This window comes from Giraffa tippelskirchi, chromosome 4 (assembly GCF_054371585.1).
Source record: "Giraffa tippelskirchi isolate mGirTip1 chromosome 4, T2T-mGirTip1v1.2.pri, whole genome shotgun sequence".
In the NCBI taxonomy this organism is placed as follows: Eukaryota; Metazoa; Chordata; class Mammalia; order Artiodactyla; family Giraffidae; genus Giraffa; species Giraffa tippelskirchi.
Genome location: NC_137278.1, coordinates 201,353,230 through 201,377,504, shown reverse-complemented (window position 1 = coordinate 201,377,504; position 24,275 = coordinate 201,353,230). Strand labels below are relative to the sequence as shown.

At 53.0% G+C, this 24,275-nt stretch overlaps 1 protein-coding gene and 1 long non-coding RNA gene across 3 annotated transcripts in view; one reads left to right on the top strand and one right to left on the bottom strand.

The window, feature by feature from the left end:
- The window catches only part of CACNA1C (calcium voltage-gated channel subunit alpha1 C), a 384,443-nt gene that overhangs the window by 228,242 nt on the left and 131,926 nt on the right, over positions 1-24,275 (bottom strand). The window lies entirely within an intron of this gene.
- LOC145544407 (uncharacterized) lies at positions 15,202-21,273 on the top strand. The gene is made up of 2 exons (XR_014081402.1): positions 15,202-17,629; positions 17,948-21,273. It is a non-coding gene; the product is annotated as an uncharacterized LOC145544407 (long non-coding RNA).

Sequence of the window (24,275 nt, the reverse complement as noted above, 5' to 3'; positions counted from 1 at the left end):
ACAGAAACAGACTCACAGACATAGAAAACAAACTTATGGTTCCCAAAATGGAAAGGGGAGCCATTTGGGGTTGGCAGACACACACTACTATATATATAATAGATAAACAACAAGTTCCTACTGCATAGCACAGGAAACTGTATTCCATATCTTATAATCATCTATAATGGAAAAGAAACTGAAGCTATACATCTGAAACTGACACAATATTGTAAATCAACTATATTTAAACTTACAAAAGTAAAAAAGGATGAGGATTTGAAAAAATTAAAAGAGCAGCACCCTGGATCCCCATCCTGATGCACTAGATCAGAATCTGCATTTTAACAAGCGTCCTGTGCTCAGCTGGGCACGCTGCACCCACGAGAAGCAGCCCTGTGATAAGAGGACTTTATGGGGACATTCCAGCTCAGCAGACACGTTGAGATGCCTACCATGTGCTGGGCATCAGGCTTGGTGCAGAGCCCCTGGCACACAGGCTGAGCATTCTTGGAGGTGCCCATGGACCCAGCGAAGTAGGTCCATGGCTCCCTCATGGAGGCAAAAACTCCCCCTTGTCCCAAGTCCACCTGAATCCTCAGAGCTCCACATCTGCATTTTCAATAGAACCTGAGCTGGTGGTCTGCTACCCAGACTCTCTCCATCTGCCTTCTCTTCTGTCTTCTTCCCCAGGGAAGGATGAAAACATAGCCACCTCTCGAGCCTCCCTTGCAGCTAGCTGTAACCAGCCCACTGATCCTGGTGAAGAGATGAAGGAAAAACAGCCTGGTCCCAGGCCCCCACCATGCAGTGGCCAAGAGCACCGATACTGTCTGGGAGCTCGGACCAAGTGTAGAATCTCAGGCTCCACCCCAGATCTAAGTATCCAAATCTGTTTTAACAAGATCCCTGGCTGACATGTATATTTAATTCAAGATGTGTTATCATGGGGGGAGGGATTGGGAAAACCTCTGTTTCCTGTTAGAAGACACGAGTGTTGCTGGCACCACACCTCTCTCACCACCCCTGCCTTGAACGCAGGTGTGATGCCTGGGTCTGCATAACCATTGGCAAGAACGAGGAAAGGAGCTGAGTACGAACAGACTGGAGCGAGTGAGGCAGCAGGAAGTGATAAAGCGTCTGGGTCCTTAGTGGCACCTGAAACTGCTGGATCAACGCTGAGGCTGTTCCAGGCTTCCTGAGTCCTGTCACTTGAAGCTGAAGACATTCCTAATTAACACGAGCTCTAAGGTCTGAGCACGAGGAAGGTCTACAAGGACTTGGGCAGCCCCGAGAGCTGAATACCCCTGGAGGAGACCCACTGGCCCTCTGCTTCTCCCTTATCTCTGGCAGGAAATGGGTGAGCACCCCTCTCCTGACAGCTCACTCAGTGGGCACAGTTGGCTCTGACACCACACGTGGGTAAGTGGCACACCTGCTCCTCGTCCTTCTGAATGCCTTCACAGCCATGGGGAAGAAGTGGCTGTGTGACCTCTTCCTGGAGTCACTGCCCTGCCTCAGGACTTCAGGTGTTAACTCAACTCTCGGTTTCCATGAAGCATCCAGTCCCGTCTCACCCCTCATGAGGTTCCCCAGGCTCTTCTGGTGGAGAAGAAATCCAAGCACTAAGACCCACAAGCCAGGGATGCACTCAGGCAGACCGGTGCTTCTGAGCTCACAGGACTGTCCTTCCTGTGAAGGGACAGGACAGGAGGAGGGGGAGGAAGCAGGAGGAACTGGATGATCCCAAGGCAGCCTCCAAAAAGTGCTATCATGCCAAATCCACGAACTTCAGAAATGTTACCCTGGATTTCCTCCTCCATCATCTCCACCAGAAGTCTGGCTCCAGAGACAGAGGGCGACATCTCAGCCTGCAGAGTATGTGCTGAAAGGCTCTGGGTTGGTTTTCAAATAACAATCATTATCACATGATTAGGCAAGTCAATCTAGGTTCTGCTAAAGGAAGGCAGGAGGGCAGTGGAGAGGAGGGTAGGTGGGCAAGAAGGTAGGAAGGGAAAAGGAAGGAGAGCAGAGAGACCTGGGCTTTGACCTCCTCCCCTGGTGTCTGTGGCTCATTGGACCAACGACTTCAGAGTCACTGAAAGGACTGATTCATCTATACAACAGGATGCTTCTCAGGAATAAGAAGGAATGAGTGGCAGGTACAGGCTGTAACACGGAAGACTTGTGAAAGCATCTTGTGCAAGCATCTTGTGCACTGAAAGAAGCCAGACCCAAAAGGCTGTGTACTGAATGATCTATTTATATGATGTCCTGGGAAAAGCAAAACTATAGGAATGGAAACCAGCTCAGTGGTTGCCATGTGTTAGCATGGAGAGGGGTAGCTTTAAGGATGCTTTGGGGGACAAGAGAAACATTTTCTATCTTGATTGCAATGGTGGTTTCACAATTACAGAAATATGACAAGACTCATAGAGCTGAGGACTTCTGGCCAAGACGGGTTAATAAGGACCAGATCTACCCTGTTGCCATGAACACCCAAAACCAAAATAGCAAAAATGGTTGAAATGACAGTTTTCAAGATCCTGGACATCAAGCAGCAAAGGAAGAGCCCTGAGAAATGGGAAACCAATCAGGTGGACCCTGCCACTGCCCATCTGCTGCCTTGTTAGTTTTCAGACCAGATCATACACAGAGGCCCACCCAGGTGCGGTCTGGCAGTGACTGAAGAGACAGAGCTGAGAGTCCAAGGAGACCAAAGCTGCTGGATCTCAAAGATGGAGGAGCAGACAAGAAAGAGCCACCCTGTAGAGGGTCGCTTTGGATGATGGATGCACTTGAGTGAGGCAGCCACCTGGGGCCGAGGGAAGAACTGTACTCATTTGCTATTACTAGGAAAGAAATCACCACAACCTCAGTGGTTAAACAGCCCACCTTAATGTCCCACAGTGTCTGTGGGTCAGGAGCCCAGGCACGGCAAGGCCTGACCCTCTGTGCGCTCCCACCGGCTGTACTGGAGGTGTCAACCTGGGGGCAACGTCATCTGGATAAGCATCTGTTCCAAGCCTGAACTGATGGAGGGCAGGATCCATCTCCCATGGCTGCATGCAGCCTGGGTTCTAGAGGCCACCTGGCACCCAGGGTCCTCTGGCATAGCCTCTAGCTTCTCCAGGCCCCTGGGGGGCCTTCCAGCTCCAAGTGGTTAAAGTAGGGTCTTACATAATGTAACCTGGTCATGCCATCTGCATCTTATCATTTTTCATGTGACACAGCCTGCTCACAGAAGAGGCCTCCCATTACCCTGTCATAGTTCATCAGTTAGAAACAAGTCTCAGGTCCCTCTCACCCTCAAGGAGGGGTCTATGCAAAGATCTGAACAACAGAGGCAGGGGGTCATCCTAGGGTCCTTCTGCCACAGACCCCCTCAAGAGGACTATTAAGAAGAACAGCTCCCAGCACATACACAGAGCTGGGGATAATGCCTGTAAACCAGACTTTAAAATACCATGACTCACAGGGCAGAAGACCCAGGGGGTTCTGCCTTAGTCATGGGCAGTATTCATCTTACACTAAATGCTGTACTGATTCTGTCTAAAAATTTTTAAAACAAGACAAAAAAGGATCAAACTGCTTCCAAGTAGCTTAACTGAGTCCCAGTATAAACTTCAAGAATATTTATATAACCATTTTGAATTAATTGAATTCAAAAGAATTCAAAATTATCCAAGGTGAAATTTATAATGTCTTGCATCCAGTGCAAGTGACCAGGTAAATACAACCTGTAGTGAGGAGAAAAATCATCTAAATGGACCCAGAACCACACCGATGTTAGAATTAGCAGACAAGGATATTAAAACTGTAGTCATAACTGTATTCCATATGGTCAAAAATTTAAGCAGAGACATGAAAAACATTTCAAAGACCCAAAAAGTCCTTCTAGAGATGAAAACTACAATGCCTGAGATAAAAAAAATACGTTGGAGAGGATTAACATTAGATTATTCTTGGCAAAAAAAAAAAAATAGTAAACTCGAAGACATAATAATAGAAACCATCCAAAATGAAAGACACATTAAAAAAAATAAAAGAGCATTGGTGAGCTGTGTGAAAATGTCAAGTAATTTAATACATGTATAATTAGAATTCCCACAGGAGTAGGGAAGTGGGAGATACAGCAATTTATAGAATTAACAGCCAAAACTTTACCGAATTTAATTTTGAAAGCATAAACTCACAGATTCAAGAAGCTCAATGAATACCAAGCATAGGAAATTTGAAAAAAAAATTCACACACCAAGACACATCATAATCTAATTGCTCAAAGCCAGTGATAAAGAGGAAACACTAAAAGTTGCCAGAGCAGAAAGACATTGTTTATCTGGAGAAACAAAGGCAAGGTTGATGGCAGATTCCTTGTTGGAAAAAATGTAAGCAAGAGGGCAGTGGAACAACAGCTTTAAAATTCCTGAAAGAAGTCAAGAGTACTGGAGTGGGTTGCCATTTCCTTCTCCAGAGAACCTTCCCAACCCAGGGATCGAACCTGGGTCTCCCTCATTGTAGGCAGACGCTTTACCATCTGAGCCACCAGGGAAGTCCATAAAGTTCTATACTAAGTCAAAATAGCTCTCAAAAATTAAGGTGAAAAAGCGAGACTTACTTCAGAGATAGGAAAACCAAGATTTCATATCCAGGATAGCTTCAGTACAAAAACTGTTGAACAACGTCCTTAAAGCAGAAGGAAAATGATGCAAGATGGAAAGAAATGTGGATCTACATGAATAATTAGGAGCACTAGAGATTGAGATGCAGTTTTCCCTCAAGGGACTGCATAAAAAAGAAAATAACAGTGTATTATGAACAAACATTATTAACAATGTAAATGTTTATAACAAACGACAGCAGGAACATAAAGGCCATGAAGGGAGACATATAAGGAGACCATTGTAGGTTCCTATACTACATGTCAAGTCATATAATAACACTTGAAGGTAGGCTATGATGAATTAAGAACATATACAGTGAGCACTAAAGCAACCTCTGAAATGACAAGACAATGAATTTTAACTAGTAAGTCAACAAGAGAAATTAAATAGCATAAATATGAGTATTGTTTTTTCAAAAGAAAGCAGTTAAGAAAGACAAGGGAACAAAGAACACATAGGAAACAATAGCAAGATGATAAACTTAAATCTAACATCACATGTCGGTGATCATATTAAAATAAAATGATCTGAACATCCCAGTTAGAAGTCAGAGATCATCAGGCTAGATAAAAGAGCAAGACCCAACTATTTGCTGTTTATACAAGAAATTAATTTCAAATACAAAGACATAAATGGGTTAAACACAAAAGTATGGGAAAAGATATACAATGCTAACATGAATTTTAAAAAAAGAAAAATTAGAGCAGCTATATTAATATCAGGCAATGCAGAGCTCAGAGCAAAAACTGCACCACGGAGAAAGAAGGTTTTTTCATAACAACAAGGGGTCAGTTCTTCCAGGGCATGTAACAATCACGGTGTTTACCCACATTTAACAGAGTCTCAAAATACACAAGGCAAAAAATGCTTTTTCTAAAAAATAAATTGGCAAACTGATTCTAAAATTCATATGGAAATGCAAAAGACCTAGAATAATCCAAACAACTTTGATAAAAGAAGAAATAAGTTACCCTTTGGATAACTAACACACTTGATTTCAAGACTTATCACAAAGCTATAGTAATCAAAACAGTGTGTTCTTGGTGTAAAGACAGACAAATGGGTCCATGGAAGAGAACAGAGGAGCCAGAAATAAATCCACACATAGATGGAGACTCATTTCTGACAAACATGAGAGACAAAATATTTTTATCAGTTGAGAGAGAACATATTTGCAAGGCACGTATCTAATCAAGAACTAGTCTCTGGGACAGGGTGCTCAGGGCTAGTGCCCTGGGATGACCCTGAGGGATGGGATGGGGAGGGCGGTGGGAGTGGGGTTCAGGATGGGGAACACATGTACACCCATGGCTGATTCATGTCAATGTGTGGCAAAAACCACTACAGTATTGTAAAGTAATTAGCCTCCAATGAAAATAAATTAATTAATTTTGAAAAAAGAAAAAGAACTAGTCTCTGGTACATACAAAGATCTCTCAAAATGAAGTATTAGGAAAACAACTCAACTGCAAAATGGACAGAAGTTATGAACAGACACTTCACCAGAGAAGATGTACGGCTTGCAGGTAAGCACATGAAAGGTGCTCAACGTCATTAGCCACTGTTGCTCAGTTGCTCAGTCATGTCCAACTCTTTGCGACCCTCCCCCGCCAAATGGACTGTAGCACATCAGGCTTCCCTGTCCTTCACTATCTCCCAGAGTTTGCTCAAACTCATGTCCATTGAGTTGATGATACTGTCCAACCATCTCATCCTCTATTGCTCCCTTGTCCTCCTGCCCTCAATCTTTCCCAGCATCAGGGACTTTTCCAATGAGAATACTATGCTGGGGTGTAGAGGTGGGAATGTCTTCATCCCCTTATCAGCCTGGTTACAGGCACCTCAAATGTTTTCTCACTATATTCCATGGGGCCCCTTCTCCTCCGGGCCTGACCTGGGAGAAAGGCTGCTACACAGCTGGACTGAGGTGGCCACCTTCCCACGGACAGTGTACAGAGAGCTGGTAGGTCTGTGAGCAGAAGGACCTGGTTTTCTGGGTTCCTGGATACAAGCTCCATGAGTGGGTGCAGGATCTGCAAGCAGACGGAGGCAGCGGGTCAAGGGTGGGTGTAGGACTGTGGGGGCTTCGGGTTGGTGTGGGACAGGTGCGGAGCCCACGGCTGGAGGAGAGGGTGGGAGGCCTGGAGGAAGCTGGGGCAGACGGGTCCAGGGACAATCATGTGGGCGTGAATCTTCTGGGAGGTTATAGCCTGCAAGACACTCCCCTCTCAGGGTCATGGTGAGGAGCCAGGGATGAATGCAGACAGACGCACAGCACTGTCCTGACACACAGACAGTGACACAAATAGGAAAAGGAGAGGAAAGCCGTCTTTTCTGGGCTCTGCTGCTGCCACCTGCTAACTGGCAGGACCACGATTACACACCAAAGGCACCGCGGCAACTAATTTCCAAGCAGATCAAAATAAATCAGAAAACAAAACCTTTCTGACAGTAGAGAAATGTGGCAACGTGTTAAGAGGTAATTATAGTCTTTCCCCTTGTTTCACCGTGGTTCTGCTGCGACGGGTGCAGGCGCTGAATTGTAGCCGCCACTCTAGGTCGAGGGGCAAAAGTCGGCCGGCTGAAGGCACCGCACTGAGGCTGGATGCACCAGTGAGCCGGCCACCTGGGGACCCACCTTCTGATGGAGACATCGGTCCTGTGTCTGATGCTGGGTGCTGGGGAGCCGCAGCCCAGCCCAGCCCAGCCCAGAAGCCCCATGCCAGCCATCTATGGACTCTTCCCTACCTGTTGCTCCTTTAGAGCGAAATGTGGCCTCTTGCTCCACCCATGGTCTGGGGCGGGGGAAGAACACAGCCTAGGAATCAGAGCCGGCTTGACCTCAGCTCCTAGTTCAGTGGCCGGGAAACGGATCGGAGCTCCCCAGCCTTTGTCTCCCTGTTTGAAAACGGGACACACGGGTGCCTACCTTATGCAGCCATGGTGAGAACTGGAAATCATCACCACGCTGAGATATCACCTTGCACCTGTCAGAATGGCCATCACCAAAGGAACAGAAATAAAAAATGTTGGGGAGGATGCAAAGAAATGGGAACCCTTGTATACAGATGGTGGGAATGTATATTGGCAGAGCCACTATAGAGAAGAATTTAGAGCTTCCTCAAAAAACTAAAAATACAGCTACTGTATGATCTAGCAATCCCACTCCTGGGTATATATCAGAATAAAATGAAAACAATAATTTAAAAAGATACATGCACCCCAATGTTCATAGCAGTACTATTTATAATAACAAACTATGGAAATGACCTAAGTGTCCTTCAACAGATAAACGGATAAAGAAGATGTGGTACATATATATAGAATGGAATATTACTCAGCCATAAAAAGGAATGAAAGTTTGTCATTTGCAACAACATGGATGGACCTGGGTGCATAATATTTAGTAAAGTAAGTCAGACTGAGAAAAACAAATACTGTATGATATCACTTCTATGTGGAATCTAAAAAAACAAAACAAATGAAGGAATATAACAAAACAGAAACAGACTCACAGATATAGACAGCAAACCTGTGGTTACCAAAAGGGAGAGGGAAGGGGGAGGGACAAAATAGGGGTATGGGATTAAGGGATATAAACCACTTGCATAAAATAGAGGGGACTTTCCTGGCAGTCCAGTTAGGACTCTGCAGTTCCACTGTAGGGGTTGAGGGTTCGATCCCTGGTCAGGGAACTAAGATCCCACATGCCACAGGTGTGGGAAAAAATAAAATATTATTTTATAATAACTTTAAATGGAGTACAATCTATAAAAATATTGAATCCCTGTGTACACACCTGAAGCTAAAATACTACTGTAAATCAGCTATACTTAAAAAAAGAAAAGAAATCGTGCACGTGAGATGCCCGCCCCCGGCAAGGGTCGTTGTGTCCATCCTTATTGCTCTGATGGTTTTCTCAAGCCTGCACTGAGCCCTCTGACTTCACCCTGACGAGGACGCGGGAGGTGCCAGTGGCTGACAGGAATGGGGTCCCTCTCAGGGAGGCAAAGATGCCCCCGCCTTTCTCAGAGCCGCTGCCTCTATCACCTGGTGGGGACACCCACAGCTCAGGAGAATCGGCAGATACTTCACAGCTGAGCAGATGAAGCAAATGGGCTGAGGGGTGCCAACTCTAGATGGCTGCCGGGTGTCCAGGTTAGAAATGGAGCAGACAGGGAGGACTTGCTTCTGCAGGGAGGAGGGGGAGCACATGGCCTTGGAGCATCCGCCTCTGCTCACTGGTCCAGCCCTGTCCAGGGCCAAGACACCTCCTGCTGCTGGAAGCCCCCGTAAACCCACGTCCCTCGAGCTGGGAGTCCATCAGCCCCTGCCCTCCCAGTGCTGACCGGGGTCAAGGACGGAGTCTGCACACTCGGGCCACCCAGGCCCTAGTGTCCAGGGAGGCATCTCCTTGCCACCTGCCCACCCTGACCACCCAGATCCGCCTTTAGTCTGGAAGCCCACCCTGCTTCGAGCTTATCCAGAAGGAGCGTCTGGAGCATCCCTAGGGTAGAGCAGGACCCTTTCCAGCCAGTGTCCCTGTCCCCACCAGCTCTACCTCCTGTTCCGTCCCCAGCCACTCAGAACCCGCCCAGTTCCTGCTGGGACCCAGAGGAACCACAGTTGGCGGGGGGTGGGGGTTGTTCCATGAGCATTCCCACCACTGAACCCCACCTGCTGCAGCCAAAGACAGTCGCACATATTGATCACCAGCTCCACTCTCACCCAAGGGAACAATGTTCTCAGGATCCTCAGGCCCCAGGACAAGACCCATTTCTGGGGCAGGAAACCAGCCGAGGCAGCAAAGCAAATGGAGAGGCTGGGCTCACCTTGGTCACTGGAAGGCGGGACTTTCTTTGATTAACTCTGAACAACAATAATAACATGTAATGATGATTATAACGATGGTAGTTACCAGAAATTCCTGGGCTCTTTGCAGGGGCCAGGTTCTGTCCTAAGCTCGTAACACACCTCAGTTCACATGACTCTTCCCTCAACCCCCGGAGGTAGAGCCATCGTCCCCAACCTGCCCAAGGTCACACGACTAGGAGGTGGCGGGGCCGGCTTCCTAGGCAGGCAGGCTGGCTGCTCCCCAGGACACAGCCCCTCCCCGGGCCTTCCATCCGTGTCCACCTTTGCTATCGTCTCTGGAGCTCAGCCCTCTCTCCCCTGCAGGTTTGCACCCTCGGTGCTGTGGGGGGTGTGTGTCTACCTGTCCCACGGGCACCCTGGGGAGCTCCGTGCACAGCCCTCCATGGTCTGAGCTTCCTCTGCTGAGTGACTCTGAGGACACTACCTTCTTCCTCTGGTTTTACTTTGATCTGACTCCCAGATAAAGAGCAAGGCCTCCTCCCAGTTCTGAAAGAAACGCCCACATGCCCGGGGTTCCCAGCTGATCCTGCCCCAGCCCCCCTGGGAGCTGTCCGTCTGCAGAAAGAGCCAGCCTTCAGAGCCACAGCTTTCCCCACCACTTCTATCTCTTCCCATAATGTCATCATGGGCTCCTGGGTCCCCACTTCGAGCTACTGACGTGTAGAATGAGATGATCAAAAAGTCATCTGAGTAAATAACCCTCAGCAGTTAAGCCCCAAGTTAACAGGACAAGGTGCCATGGAGACTTTCTTCTTCCAACGGGGACAGAATCAGTGTCTACATAACACAAGCAATTTCCTGTCCAGTGTCAGTCTGACTTGTCTGTGAATCAATTCCTCTTCACTGTGGACTTATTTGATTCAGGTCCTGGGCCCCATAGAACAGATAAATACTTTGTCACAATGGCTATACCCCTGTTTCTGGGAAAGACAGAGGCCAAGACAGAGCCCCGGCCCTGCCATCTCTCAGGCGTTGGACGTGCATTATAATAACCACGTATCTGGGAAAACGAGAGGTCAACAGCCTCGGAGTGGACACTCCCTGCAAATCCAGCTGCACGCGTCTCTGTAATGCCAGGCTCTAGGAAGAACACCTGCTAGCGGCTCCTTCCTCCATGTTCTTGCATGCGTGTGCATGCCAGATCACTTCAGTCGTGTCTGACTCTTTGTGACCCGATGAACTATAGCCTGCCAGGCTTCTCTGTCCATGGAATTTTCCAGGGAAGAATATTGGAGTGGGTTGCCATGATCTCCTCCATAGGATCTTCCGGACCCAGGGATCAAACCCACATCTCTTACTTCTCCTGCATTGGCAGGTGGGTTCTTTACCACTAGCACCACCTGGGAAGCCCCCTCTGTGTTCTAAAGAAAGTGTTAAAGCACAGATGTGAATCCAGAGGAAAAGGCAATTGTGGGGTGGGGTCTGACGTCCTCGGGGAGGCCGAGGATCTGCAGCATAGAGCAGGTAAGGCTGGAGCCGCACGTGGGGAGACCCAGTCTGCACCCCAAGCAGGCAGACCCACTGAAGGCTTCCTGATGAAAGACACGCCTGGGGGATGCTGGAGGCCCTCGGTGGCCTCATGGATGCCTTGGAGCCCCAGGAGGAGGCCCCGGAGCCCCAGGAGGAAGCTCTGCCTGGGAGCTGCCTGGGGAGAACTTTTACTTGCTCCTCCAGGGCTGGGCAGTGCACGGCCCATGCTCTAACCCGCCCTCCCCCCCCAGCCCTCATATCAGTGTCCCCAGGTGGACACAACAACTGTCCGCATCTGCAGACCAGGACACTGGGGAACTGGCCCCCAGCTACGGGGCGGCACCAACAGCCCTGACCTCAAGGCTGGGCTCGAGGCCCGAAGCCTCACTGCTTCGAGGGGGGTTTCTCTGGGGCCCCTCCCAAGGCCTGAGCTGTCTCCACGTCTGTTGTGTGCCAGAAGGAAAACACCAGCTCCAGGGCTGTGCCTTGGACTTAGATCCACAGACATTTTTCCATTCGGGACAGAACTGGGAATGAGAAGCAAGAGCAGAGGGAAACTTGCATTTCACCCAAATGGGCTCTGGAAGCACAAACTGGATTCCACACACCACCTGCCCGGGAGGCTTCCAACCACCCAAGAGGTCAGACAGCGTCCACTGAGATGCTGAGTCCTCGGGGGTCCTCGCTGTCGTCCTGGAGAGCAGGCCCCAGGTCACCAGCCCTCGGGGCCTGGAGACTGCACTGTCCCTGTCATCCAAACCCAGTTGGGGCCTGGCCAGGGAGGGGTGACCGCAGGAAGGTGCTAAGGACTCCATGCGCCACCCCCTGACCAGGGCCACTCGGACCTCATGGCCTCAGGAGGGTGGACAGGGTCGGCTGTTAGCCGGAGGACACCGCTGATTCCCCAGCTCGTGCTGGGCTGCAGGGCTACTCTTCCACCAGGGATACTGTGTCATCACCTGTCGAGGGCCTGTGGTCTCATGGAGCCAGGCCGGCCCCACTTTCTCTCACTGGAGACCTAGGTCATCTGGTCAGCCTCGACATATCCACCCTGTTCTATAAAGTGCAGGGCACACAGAGCTGTCCCATCCCTGCCCTCAGAGAGCTGACATTTCAGAGAAAGGATGCGTGGGGCACATTGCAGAATTCCGTTACGCTTTGTCTTATAAGCGTAAGATGTGCTCATCTTGGGGACAGAATAACCTGGAAGTGGGTACCCTCTGTGAGCGCCCCTTCTCAGGAAGAGATTTCAGAGTCAGCTACGTGGACTGGGCTGACATGACAAGGGGGCTCTTGCTCCCTGCTGACCCCTCCCCTCCCTGCTCTGCTCCTGGACTGAGGCCTGTGGACCGAGTCTCCCCGATTGTATTCTGGTTGGTTTGGCCAATGAAGAAGGAAAGGGAAGTGGGAGCCCTTCTTTCCAGGCCCACCTGATGAAGTCTCGATCCTGGGGTAGTCACGCCCATGCACAGCCAGTTTCCAGCCCATGGCGGCCCCGGGGCTCCGGGAACCGGACTTCCCCTTAGACCCAGGTGGTAATAGCCCCTAGACCCAGGTGGTAATAGCCCCCTCTGTCGCTGGTCCCTGTGTAAACAGCCCCTCAGTGAGGCCTTTTCAGCAGAACCATCGGTGTGGTTCCATCTCCCACAGTGATGCATGATCCTTAGAGCCAAAGAAGGTTTACGGAGGAAGTAATGCTTGGGGGGTTAGAGGTGGAGTCCGTGCCTCCAAGGGCAGTTGGGTCCACACCCGTCCAAACAGGCAACCTTTCTCTCTTTCCAAATTCCCACAAGTCAGCCAGTTTCCACTGTCTGCAGGACTGTGTGTGACCTTGGATCCAGAAACCAGGGCCCCCAATTCTCCACCCCCAACCTCAGTTGTGGGCTTTACTCTCTGTTGGCAGAGAGCAGACGGCTTCTGCGAGTCGACTGGGTCCATCTCCTCCAGCACGCATGTGGAGAGGATTCAGGTAGGCTCGACCCGAGCATCCCCTTTGGGCAGATAATAGATCAGGCACTAAGCCTGTTCCCGCTCTGGGATCCGTACTCTCTCCTGGCCTCCACGGACTGTCTTCTGCACATTCAAGTCCCCACTCACAGCTCGCCCTCCTGAGTAGATGTGGAGGCTCCTTGTAACTGACAGTGTTTTGACAAAGTGTGAGTATTTAATCCTCTGCCCATGAAGCCCCCTCCTCAGGAGGCCAGGGCGGGACGGGGGTGCAGAGTGGGGAGTCCAGGCACTTGGCCCCACAAGGAGACAGCCTCATCCCACTAGGACCATTCAGCTCTCCCAGAGCTTCAACGCCTCCTGGTCCACTCACGGAAGGAACACTGTCCTGGGCAATAGAACCAAGGTTAACCGGGACAGAGAGAACCTCTCGTTCTTCCCCCGCCTGTTCTGGGACTCAAGCATCCTCAGCAGATGGTGTTTCCAGCCCCGTCTCCCTGGGAAACCTACCCCAGCGCCTAGCAACCTCCAGCCCAACGCCCGCCCAGATGCTCCTGCTCTGGGCGCCCAAGTCCCCACTCCAGACGTGGCTCTTCCTGGAGGAGGCCTCGCAGGGACCAGCACAGGCCCCAGCAGCCCCCCAAGAGCCCCCAGCCTCCCACTGACAGTACAGATCTGGGCCCCCACTGACACGTCCACAGCCCCTAGCCTGCCGGGAGTGTTTCCTCTCAGCCACCCCCAAACTTCCCTTTCTTAAAAAGAAACAATTGTCTGAAGCCCAGGGAATGAATCCATGAAATCCCTTAGAACAAAAGCAGCTGGCCTGGCCCCGGGTAGTCAATCAACAAACAAGGCAGAGTGGCGCCTCCTCTGCCTCTGGCACTCTGATCCTGCCAGTGACCCTGGTCTCCAGGCTCCTTGCCCGCTCTTGCCAGACGCTGTGAGCCTGGGCTGTCCTCAGTGGGACCCAGTGGTCACCCCCACGGTCCTCTCTCTTTCAGGACCACTTGACGCAAAGTTTCCAAAGCAAGTCAGACCCGACGTCAATTGAAAACGGAGTGACCTCTTGCAAAAGGCATGGCTGTTCAGCGTGATTCTGAGAGAGAATCAAAGCCCTAAAAATCTGTGTCTTGGACGACCACAGGAAAAAAAATCCCCATTCCCCCTCTCTGCACTTTACGTGCAATCGATCCTGAGCGGAGTCAGATGTTTGGCGGGAGCCCCAGGAACAAAAGAACAGTCGGAGACACAGGCTGGAGGCCCGCCAGGCGGCAAGATTTCCCAAGAACCACGGAGGGGCCCCTCCCGGCTTCGGGGAAGGGAGGAAAGAATTCAGCTTGGCTCCTCCCCTCCTCCCCGCCGGCCCCTTCTTGGGAGCAGATCCCATCCAAGATGAAAGATGAATTTGCTCCATCCTCAGGGGCCCCATCGAGTCGGGACAGAGCAGACCTCAGGTCCTTTCCTGGAGCCTCAGTTTTCCGTCTGTGAAAAGGGCATGAAACCGCCTCTCCCAGCAGCTGTCCCGAGGGATCCAGGGCATGGTGGATGGTGTATCCAGCCAGGGCCCAGCTGCTTGCTTCCTCTTTGCCCAGCCCTGCCCACATCTGGTCCCGAACAGGCACTGAAATCAGCTGGGCTCCTAGCTGTGTGACCCCGGGCAAGTCACTTAGCCTCTCTGGTCCTCATTCTGTTCACATTTAAAATGGGGACAAGGACTATGTGTACCTGACGGGTGTGCTGGAGGAATTAATGGAAGGTCTCCCCTCTTGGACGAGCATTTCTTGGGCACCTACCGGCGGCACAGGTGCCACAGTGGTTTAGACACCCCAGTGGTGCACAGAGCGGCTTCCACCCCACTCATCTTCTCAGGGGGACGTCACACTAGTCAGTAAAAACCCACATGGAGTCATAGCAACAGAGCTTTGAGGAGGAAAGGAAAGGAGGGTCCTGACATGTGATAACGTTCAATAAACAGTCGATGCTCTTGTTTTGTTGTCAGAAACTGGGTGGTGGAGTTCATCATCCTTTGGTTTACAGGGGAGTGAGAGAAACCAACCCAGAACAGCTGAGCATGGGTGCCTGGGTTGTGTGGGTTTCGAACCCAGGCCTGCCAGCCCCAGAGACCTGCCCTTTCCCCCAAGCCCATAGCCCATGCATGTAGCACTGAGTGGGAACCCCTCAGCAACCCTCCCAGCCTTCCCAGAGACCCCTCTACCCCTCCTTCCCAAACCCAGGGAGACAGAGGCCAAGATCATCCCCTCCCACCAGGCTGGTCTGCGTGCACCACGCCAGGAAACCACTGTGCCTTCTCGGCTCCTGGGGCCAGAAAGGGAGCAGCTGCTTAAACCCATCACACCAGCCAGCCCAGGCCTGCTGACCCGGTAGGTCCCACTGTCCACATTTCAGGTGAGTCCCAGGCACAGGAGGGGCCTGAGAAGGAGCAGGGCAATCGATGTTTGAGGCCCCCGGCCGCCCAGGATGCATGTGCATGGCCTTGTTCCTTTCAGGGCATGGCCGGGCGCTTGAAGCCCCACGCGGGTAACGCAGCCACACACACCCAACTCCTGTCCTCCCAGCAGAGTCTCCAAAGCCAGCAAGTTCTGGAGCACAGTCTGGAGGCAGAGGGAGGGAAAGAGTGAGGCAGAGCGGGGAAATGAGGGCTCGGGGGCCAGGAGAACGCGCTCTGCCTAATGATACGCACGCGGCTGTCCGCGTGCAGCCCGCGCTCCCCGGGCTCTTGGTGGTGGGAAGGAGGTGTTCCTCTGTGTCCACAGAGCCCGAGGACGAAGCGCGCGTTTCATCAGACGGCGGAGTCTCAGTGTGGGTGTTCCGACGTCAGTACTGCACAGAGGGGGCAGGGGTGCAGAGATAAACAACACGGATCCTTCATGGACCCACCGGGAGCCAGAGGACCACAGAGAAACGCACAACGCCCAAGCCAGAGGCCCGCCTGCACCCCTTCTGTGGGAGATGGAGGTCCACCGTGCCCGGCATCTCTTCTTCCCAGGCCTGTCCCCTGCCCCTCAGGGTGGTGCTCCCGAGTCTCCCACAGAGAAAGGGTGCTGCGGGAAGCACTGCCTCCCCCGTGGCAGCTGCAGGAATGGGCCCCGGGGTGCCCCCTACAGCCACAGAAGACATAGGCTGAGTCCTTGCGGAGAAGGGACAGAGTGTATTCTTGGCCCTGCTGACCTCCATCTCCCCGACAGGCAGCGAGGGAGCCAAGGGGGACACAGCACAAGACAGAGGGGCTCCTCCTGCTGGGATGGACATTAAGCACCTGGGGGCTCAGAAGGGCCAGGCCTGGGTGCGCACAGGAGAGAGAAGTGTATCGGCACCTGCAAGTTCTGAACCGCTGGCCCAGGTGTGGGCCGGGGCGTCTCACCAGGAGAGGCAGGCATCCAGGGTAAGCGGTCCCCAGGACTCAGGACCCTCTGCCCGCTTCTAGAGGGCCAAGGGCCTCTAGCAGGTCAGCAAGGGATGCTGATCCTCAAACTCACTGTCCCTGTTGCTTAGTTCACAGGTGACCTGAGGGTAGGAATAATCTCAGTTCATCAGTCGGGCAGGCTGGAGCTGATCTTGAAGGAGAAATCCAAAGGGTCAAGTTGTGATCAAGAAAAAGGGTGCTGGGACAGTCCGCGGACAGGGGTTTGCAGAGAACAAAAGGGATGAATGTGGGTTTGGGCAGAACAGAGGAAATGGCTCGGGGCGGGGTGGGGCGGGGCGACTGGCAGACAGGGAACACTTCGGTCAGAGCAAAGCCAATAAGGCACCAGACTTTTTAAGACAGTTATTTCTTGAGGAAGCACCGGCTGCCAAGGAATCAATGTCCCATCCGCCGGGATAGCCGGGTTGCCAAGAGGGCTGGGTGACCTCGGGCTGCCAATCACCCTCCAGATGGCCCTGGCAGCAAAAGCCTGTGTGGAGGAGGGGCAGGAACAGGAGGGACCAGGCGCACACGGCCGTCTCTGAGCCAGCATTTGGGAAGAGGTGCTGCTTGGGGCGGCTGCAGGCTTAAGCAATTCGCCCCAGGCCGCTTCTGGCTCTGGCAGGTCACATGACCCCCCCGGGCGCTCAGCTTCCGTGTCTGTGAGCAGAAAGGGCTGGACAGGAGGCACTGTCAGTCCAGACGTTCCCCAGTCCTAATCAGGGGCTCTGACCTGCCAACTCCGTCTCCCCAGATGACCGCAGTCACCTGAAGTCAGGCCCAGGGGAGCAGCGGGGCCAGAGGACGAGTCTGGGAAAATAGGAGCCTGGATCCTCTCCCTAAGGCCCCCTGGGGCCTCCACAGAGACAGCCCCCACTTCAGAGACACCAGATCCCTGGCTCTGACATCTAATCCTGGCAGACCCTCACTCTCCTGCCCTCTCTGTGTTGGAAGGGAGGTTTTGAGCTCCGTCCCCCGCTGCCCACGAAGGAGCCCCAGGGTACAGTGGACGCCTCGCTGCTCTCAGGTTTAAGCCCAGGGCTTGAGGGTGGTCTGAGATCCCCTCTTCTTTGTCATCTGATCAGGGCAGGACTCCAGAGCTGCAGCTGCTTTATTCTCCTCCTCTGCCCTCCTAGGTCATTTTCTGCTCTCTCTGCTCCAGGTTGGCCCTCTTGCCATCTCCACATCTCTGTCTGGATGTCTCCACTGGCACCTGGTCCAAACCCCACCTAAACTCCCCACGGCCTCCAGCCCTCTCCTGCCCACTCAGGTACCTGCCTCCCAGCTGCTCAGGGCACCCAGACCTAATGTCCACCTATGTCAGTAAGTGGCTTCCGCTGAGCTTCTGAACACTGACCCACCCGCACCCCATACTGGGACGCCCCTGGGTCTCCTCCACCACCAGACCGATGTGCTCTGGCTGACACCGCGGGCTCCGATCTGCTAGGATGGCATTGGAGCCACCCACCTGCCAACACCCCCCGTCCCTGCCCTAGAGCTCAACCTATGTCCACAGACGCCCACCCCTCAGGACCAGAGATACGGGTATTGCTATGGCAACTGCAAGTCTGAATCTTCGCCCCAGCAGGTCACTGTCCTGAGCTCCCCCAGAGAGGAGCAGACTGGGGACTTGGAAGCGCAGCAGGCGAAGTGGAAGGGTGTCAAGCTCTGTGCCAACACAGCAGCTGGCGGTGACATGTGGCCCATGCCCATGTTATGGCTTCTGGACTCAAAGAAAGGCTGTGGGAAGTGACTGGGAGGCCCAGCTGCTGGTCACGTCCACAGAGCCTCAAGGCAGAGGAAAGGGTGAGGGACTCCGCCCTTGTCTCAAAGTGGCTGACCACCCGCTTAAGCATTCATACTGGTGACCGCCATGCTGCACGGACTCCAGTACTGGCCTGTGGCCTCTGGACACAAGCTGGTCACCTCCCTTGTGGGGCTGGGCTGTCCACACCCCTGCCCCAGGCTGTGTCAACCACACACCACCCCATCGGACACAGGCGCCCAGCACAGCGGGGTCAGCGCTTCCCTCTGGGCGGGGTGAGGTTGCTAGGCCAGTACCACGGAGGACCGAAGGATGCCATCTTTCCTGGACACAGTGTGCATCCTGGGAAAGGAGGACTTTCTGAGCGTGACTGACAAAACCTGAGAAAGCCGGAATTAAACTTACAGTGCCATTACTTAGGATTTTTCCACCAATTTTTTTTAAAAAGCCCTAAATTGAACAATTGTTAATGATAAAAATTTTAATGAGTACAATTCTTGCTCTAATTATATAAAGTCACACACTTGGACCTGAGGCAACTCTTAACCCAACACTGCCAGGCCCCCAGTCATCTCCTCCTGCCCGGAGACTCTGGAAAATTCCATCCTGCTCTCACCCGGCTCTTCAGAGCAACTTCTGGGCCTCAGCCACGAACTCCTAAGGTTTGGGAGGATTCTTTAAGGACAAAGATATTAATTTTCCTCATTAGTGTTTTTAATTCGCTCAGAGCCATCTTAAGGACCCAGTTCGTATCTGAATGAAGAAGTGGCTTCCAGCTGGTCTCAGAGGTCAGTTTTAGGACACAGTCACAAGCTCTGTTACATGGAAATGGTCATGTTGACAGAAAGTTGCTTTCATGTCAATATTTAGGGATTATCCTATTATCAAAGTTTTTTCTTACAGAATTCTGATCTGAGGATTATAAATTTAGTAGGAAAAGAAACAAGGCTTCCTGGTGGCTCAGTGGTAAAGAACTCGCCTGTCAATGCAGGAGATGCGGGTTCGATCCCTGGGTTGGAAAGGTCCCCTGGAAGAGGAAATGGCAACCCACTCCAGTATTCTTGCCTGGGAGATCCCATCACAGAGGAGCCTGGTGGGCTACAGTCCACGGTTCTCAAAGAGTCAGACAGGACTTAGCAACTGAACAACAACAACACAAACTCTAGGGCGTGTGAGGAAAACCTGGTGGGCTCCTCAGAACAAATGATGGGGGCCTCCCTGGCAGGAGGGGTGTTAGTCTGCCGTCAGGTAGGAGTCCCAGCACTTGCAGCTTCAAGAGATGCCCAGGTGATTTTCAACATTATTGGTTTAAGACCACATTTTGAAAACAGCTGCTTGAAAGCTTCCTTTTGGCATCTTTGTGGCCCCTAAAATTTTTTTTTTCCCTTCATATGGAAAAGAAAAAAACAAGAAAGTAAAGGAGATACTGAGCTATCTGATTCCCCAGGCCCACGTAGAACAGTCCCAGGTAGAAGCCATCATTAGCCGTTGGCAATCACGCTCAGGCACTAGTGTAAAGCCATCTTCCCCACAGAGTTCTGGGACTTAAAAGCAGGCACAAGCTAATTTATATTGAATTCGTAACATTATTAATCCATCTCCCAAATCTACTTTCTAACAAGGCTTTTGCTTCTATTCATCTCCTCTGAAAACTTAAAATTTCATTTTAATGAAACAAATCTCACCAGAATTTGATAAAAAATATACAGTGACTTCCTTTTAATTAGAGGGTGCTCACGCAGCTACAGGGCTTCCCTGTGGTGTCTCAGACAGTAAAGAGCCCGCCTGCAACGCAGAAGTCCTGGGTTCGATCCCTGGGTCGGGAAGATCCCCGGAGGAGGGCATGGCAACCCACTCCAGTACTCTTGCCTGGAGGATCCCATGGACAGAGGAGCCTGGCAGGCTGCAGTTCATGGGGTCACAAAGAGTTGGTCACAACATAGCGACTGAACAACAACCACAGAGGTGAGACGTCGCTCATTCATGTGCGGGACAGGGTGGACCCCAAACCTTCGGGGGATGGGATTTCATGCAGAGGAACCGGCTCTACCTTCTCTCTTTCTGATTCTCGGAGTCTGTGTGCCATGAACCAGGAGAGCATCTCCATCCAGGGTTCTCGTAGGAGAAGGTTGAGACTACAATGTTCCCTTGAGCCCCATGAAAATGCCAGGTTAGCAGGTCAAGTTTCAAATGGTTTCGCCCAAGAGGAAGCCAGAATGAAGTGGAGGACAGGGAGAGACATGGGGCAGGTGTGGACACAGAAGTTCAAGGCCCTCTTTACAATCCTGACAAGTAGAAAAGTCTGAAGACCACAGAGCCCTAACTGGCTGTGACCCTTGCTGCCACGGGAGGAGGGGAGGCTGGGGACGGTCACCACACCAGCCCTCCTCCTGGGGCCCAGAGTGCTTGCATTCCCAGCCGCCTGGTGGACAGTGTGGCCACAAGGTGACCCCTGGCCACTTCCAGGCCTGACCCTGAAAAGCCACCACCCGCCTTGCTGCACATCCTCTGTCAGGCTGGCCCTGGGTGCCAGCTCCATGCAAGCAGAGCCTCGGCCCCTGAATATCAGAGACCAGAGTCCCCTAGCCTGAGTGCACTTCCATGAGTGATACACACTGCTCACTGTGATTTCAGGGTTCACGTGATCAAGGAGCAGACAGAGGAGCTGAGGTTCCGGGCTCAGCAGACAGATGGACTCAGGGAAAGAGTGCTGTCCACTACTGAAACAGGCAGCATTCTGGTCCGCACACTGGGCAGCACCTCACACCCACCACGGAGTTTTCCGGTCAGCACAGATCCCCTACTTCCCACTCTGACCTCTAGGCTTCTCCTGGGATGTTCTTTGTCTTCTCCAGCAGGTGACGACTGGTCATGAGATCAGAATCAAGGGATGGCAAGACAGGAGGGGGCTGGACTCTGCCTGCACCAGCATCCTCACTGCTAGAAGCCCCGGTGGGACCCTCACCAGGTCTGCATCTCAGTCCTAGTCTTGCAGCGTCTCCTCCTTGTCTCTAGCCGGTGAACTGGTGAGTCTTATCAACTCGAGAACCCCGTACTCTTGTCAGGAGCCGAGACGTCAGCTTGCACATTTCTTTTCTGAACAGCACGAAGCGAGGCAGATAATAAAAGCTCAACCAATACTTCAGTCCATCTGATTTGAGTGGTTATTTTCCACATAACCAGGAAAAGTGGATGAAAGGGCTTGTCTGGACAATCAGACACAGGGGGCAGGACTTGGCAAAACTGTTCCAACTGTGCACAGAATGCACATTTAGAACCAGTGGTGGAGGAAGCGGCTGGTCACTCTTCTCTTTGGTGGAGAAGTGGCTGGTTTTCAAACCTGAACTCACAGGAATCAACGATGAAGTTTATTAAAAATGTAGGTTCCGGGGCTTAATCTCCCTCCATATTCTGATCTAGTAGCTCTGGGTGGAACCCAGGAATCTGCATTTCTGACGTCCCTCCTGTCCCCACCCCAATTCCCACGCAAGTGGCAGGAAACCGTCGGGGAGGGGGAGGCCCAGGTCCATCCTGTTGAATGTCCCATCACAGGACTGCCCACATCTGCTGAAGGGGACGCTCACCTGTCAGATTTGCCCAGATGCTGCCCCTCTTCCACGAGACAAGAGGGGCCAGGTGACCCCTCTGTCTTCTGAAGGCCACCAGCTCGCTGTCGCACCCGCACACACTAGGGGGGCCCGACTGTCTCAGACCCATCTGCTCTGAGTCCTGACTGAGCGGCCTGCCTCCTGTGATTGGCAGGTCTGCTCGCTCTGCCAGGACCATCTGCACCCAGACGTCCCTTCTCTTTGCTGGCCGGCGGGATTCTGCCATACCCTGAGCTGGCCCTGCACCTGGGGAATGCTGCCCCGAGAACGGGCACCTCTCTGAGCCTCCGGTCTGGGAGCTCATCCTCCCTCTCTGTATCTGGCAAGAGCGGTGGGGGGCTGCCGTCCTCATCCATGTTTGCAGATGGCAAACAGAGAGGAGACGTGACTTGCCCAAGGTCACACAGCAGGTTGGCTGTGAAGCTAGGGAGGGCAGCCAGGCTGTGCAGCCAAGCTCCTCAGGTGGACACAAAGTCGCAGCCGCTCTGACTCAGGCTGTGGCCCCCTCAGGACAGAAATGCCTCTGCGGAGTGGAGGGGGGAAGGGGGGGATGAAGGGAGGGAGAGAGAGAGGGAAGGGGAGATGGGGGGAGGGGGGGAGAGGGGAGAGGGAGGGGGAGAGGGGACTGGGATAGGGGAGAAGGGAGAGGGAGGGAAGGGGAGGAAGGAAGACTCTACAGGAAAGTAAAGTGGTGGACAGCCTACCCTGGACGCTGAGGCACAGAGACAAGGAGACTCAGGCCACATGCTCCAGGCCCTGCTGCTGACCAGCGTTCCTGCTGCTCTAAGCCCCTGTCTGTGCTGACCTGGGGGCCCCGGGTGCAGGGGTGCCTGCCCGGAGGTCCCACAGCTGAGCTTGTGCTGGACATGCACAGTGAAGCTCCAGGAGAATGAACGGGTCCTGATTCCACGCTAGTGAGAGAAAGCTGTGTGTTAACACCGAGTCCCTCCAGCAACCTTTTCTGGCCCGCTGTGGTCTTTGCTCTCAACCAGGCACAGCTCAGGACTGCCCAGGTGAGGCTGGCCGATGCCCCAGGGTACATCCTGATAATCAGCGACCCAGCCCCTCAACCCAGCCTGCCCTCTCGATCTCCTCCCGCTCAGCCCAGATCCCTGGCTTCTACTGGGCTGTTTTCTCTCTCTGATGGTCATATAAATCAGGAATATGGGATGGGAGGTTTTTCCCATCAGGTTTTAGTTTATGAGCTGCTCTCAATGAGATAAAAGAATGTCCTTTAACTGCGAGCAAGAGAGGCATGTGGTAGACATTGGAGAGAACTTTGTGACAGAAGCACCATTTAGCCAGGACATAGGAAATGGCAACTCCAGTCTTCTTGGCTGAAGAATCCCGTGGAGAGAGGAGCATGGGGGGGTGGCTACAGTCCATGGGGTCGCAAAGAGTCAGGCACGACTGAGCGACTAAACGGCAGCAACCACATTGGCAGGCGGTGGAGGGTCATCAGGGTTTTCAAGCTGTGTGAGTGCGCCGAGGGGGTGGTGGTGTGAGTGGTGTAACCCACGGGCCTCAGACAGGATGCCCCAGGAGGCCTTGGAAGGACCCGGCAAGGCCTTGGGGAGCAAACGACAGACGAGCTGAGAAAGGAGAGAGCAGAGAGGGGCCACCCCACAGGCCTGTCACGCAGCACGCTGCTGCCCGAGCCCACACCTGGACCACACTCAGCCTCAGCTAGGGGAGGAGCCCAAATGACCTGCAGGATGGAGTGCGCTCGGCCACCCACACAGATGGCCTAGCCACCTGGGGTCACCTGGCTCGTCCCCACTGTCCACAAGCAGCGAGGGCACGTGAGGACAGGCCACGGGCCACGCAGAAGCCCACCCCTGCCTGTGGCTCTCAGGCAGTTTCCTCCGCTGCCCCCACCCTGCCCACCCCCCTCACACCCACCATCCCCACCTCAGGGACCTGAGTGCTGTGCAGAGTCAGTGCTGAAGACGGGAAGGGGCCCTTGACTGCGGCCAGATCGCTGAGGCCATGCCGAGTAACCAGCCCTTTTTTGGACTTTCTCTTGCAGGCGGCCGGAGTGTTTACACTCAGGAGCAGGCCTGCCCCGGCTCCCAGCAGTGGAAGACAGCCATGTGAGCAGCCGTTGCTGGTAGAAAAAATCCCCACAAAGGGGTCATGGTAGCCATTCTGACCGCACAGGAGGCTCAGACCTTACTGGACTCCAGCGGCTCCTCCACAGACGACAACGCAGATCCTGGGGTAGGGGGATGGCCGTGGGGTGGGCTCCATGGCCCCCTCCCAATGCCACCTCCACACAGCTCCCCAGGCTGGTCTGCAGCCCATGAGGGTGGGTTTCTACAGCAAGAGGTCTCGGCGAGACGGCTTCTTTAGTCTGTTTCACAGATTCACAAACCAGAGACCAGACAGAGGCCAGGCTGGGGCCCAAGGGAGGGGGGCCCTGCGTCCATCTGCAGTCCTACCTCTCACCCCAGCCCTGATTCCATCTGAGTCCCAAGGCGTTTCTGCTCCACAGAGGCCGGGAAGATCCCAGCCTCTGGAGCACCACAGGGCAGCTGTTTCTG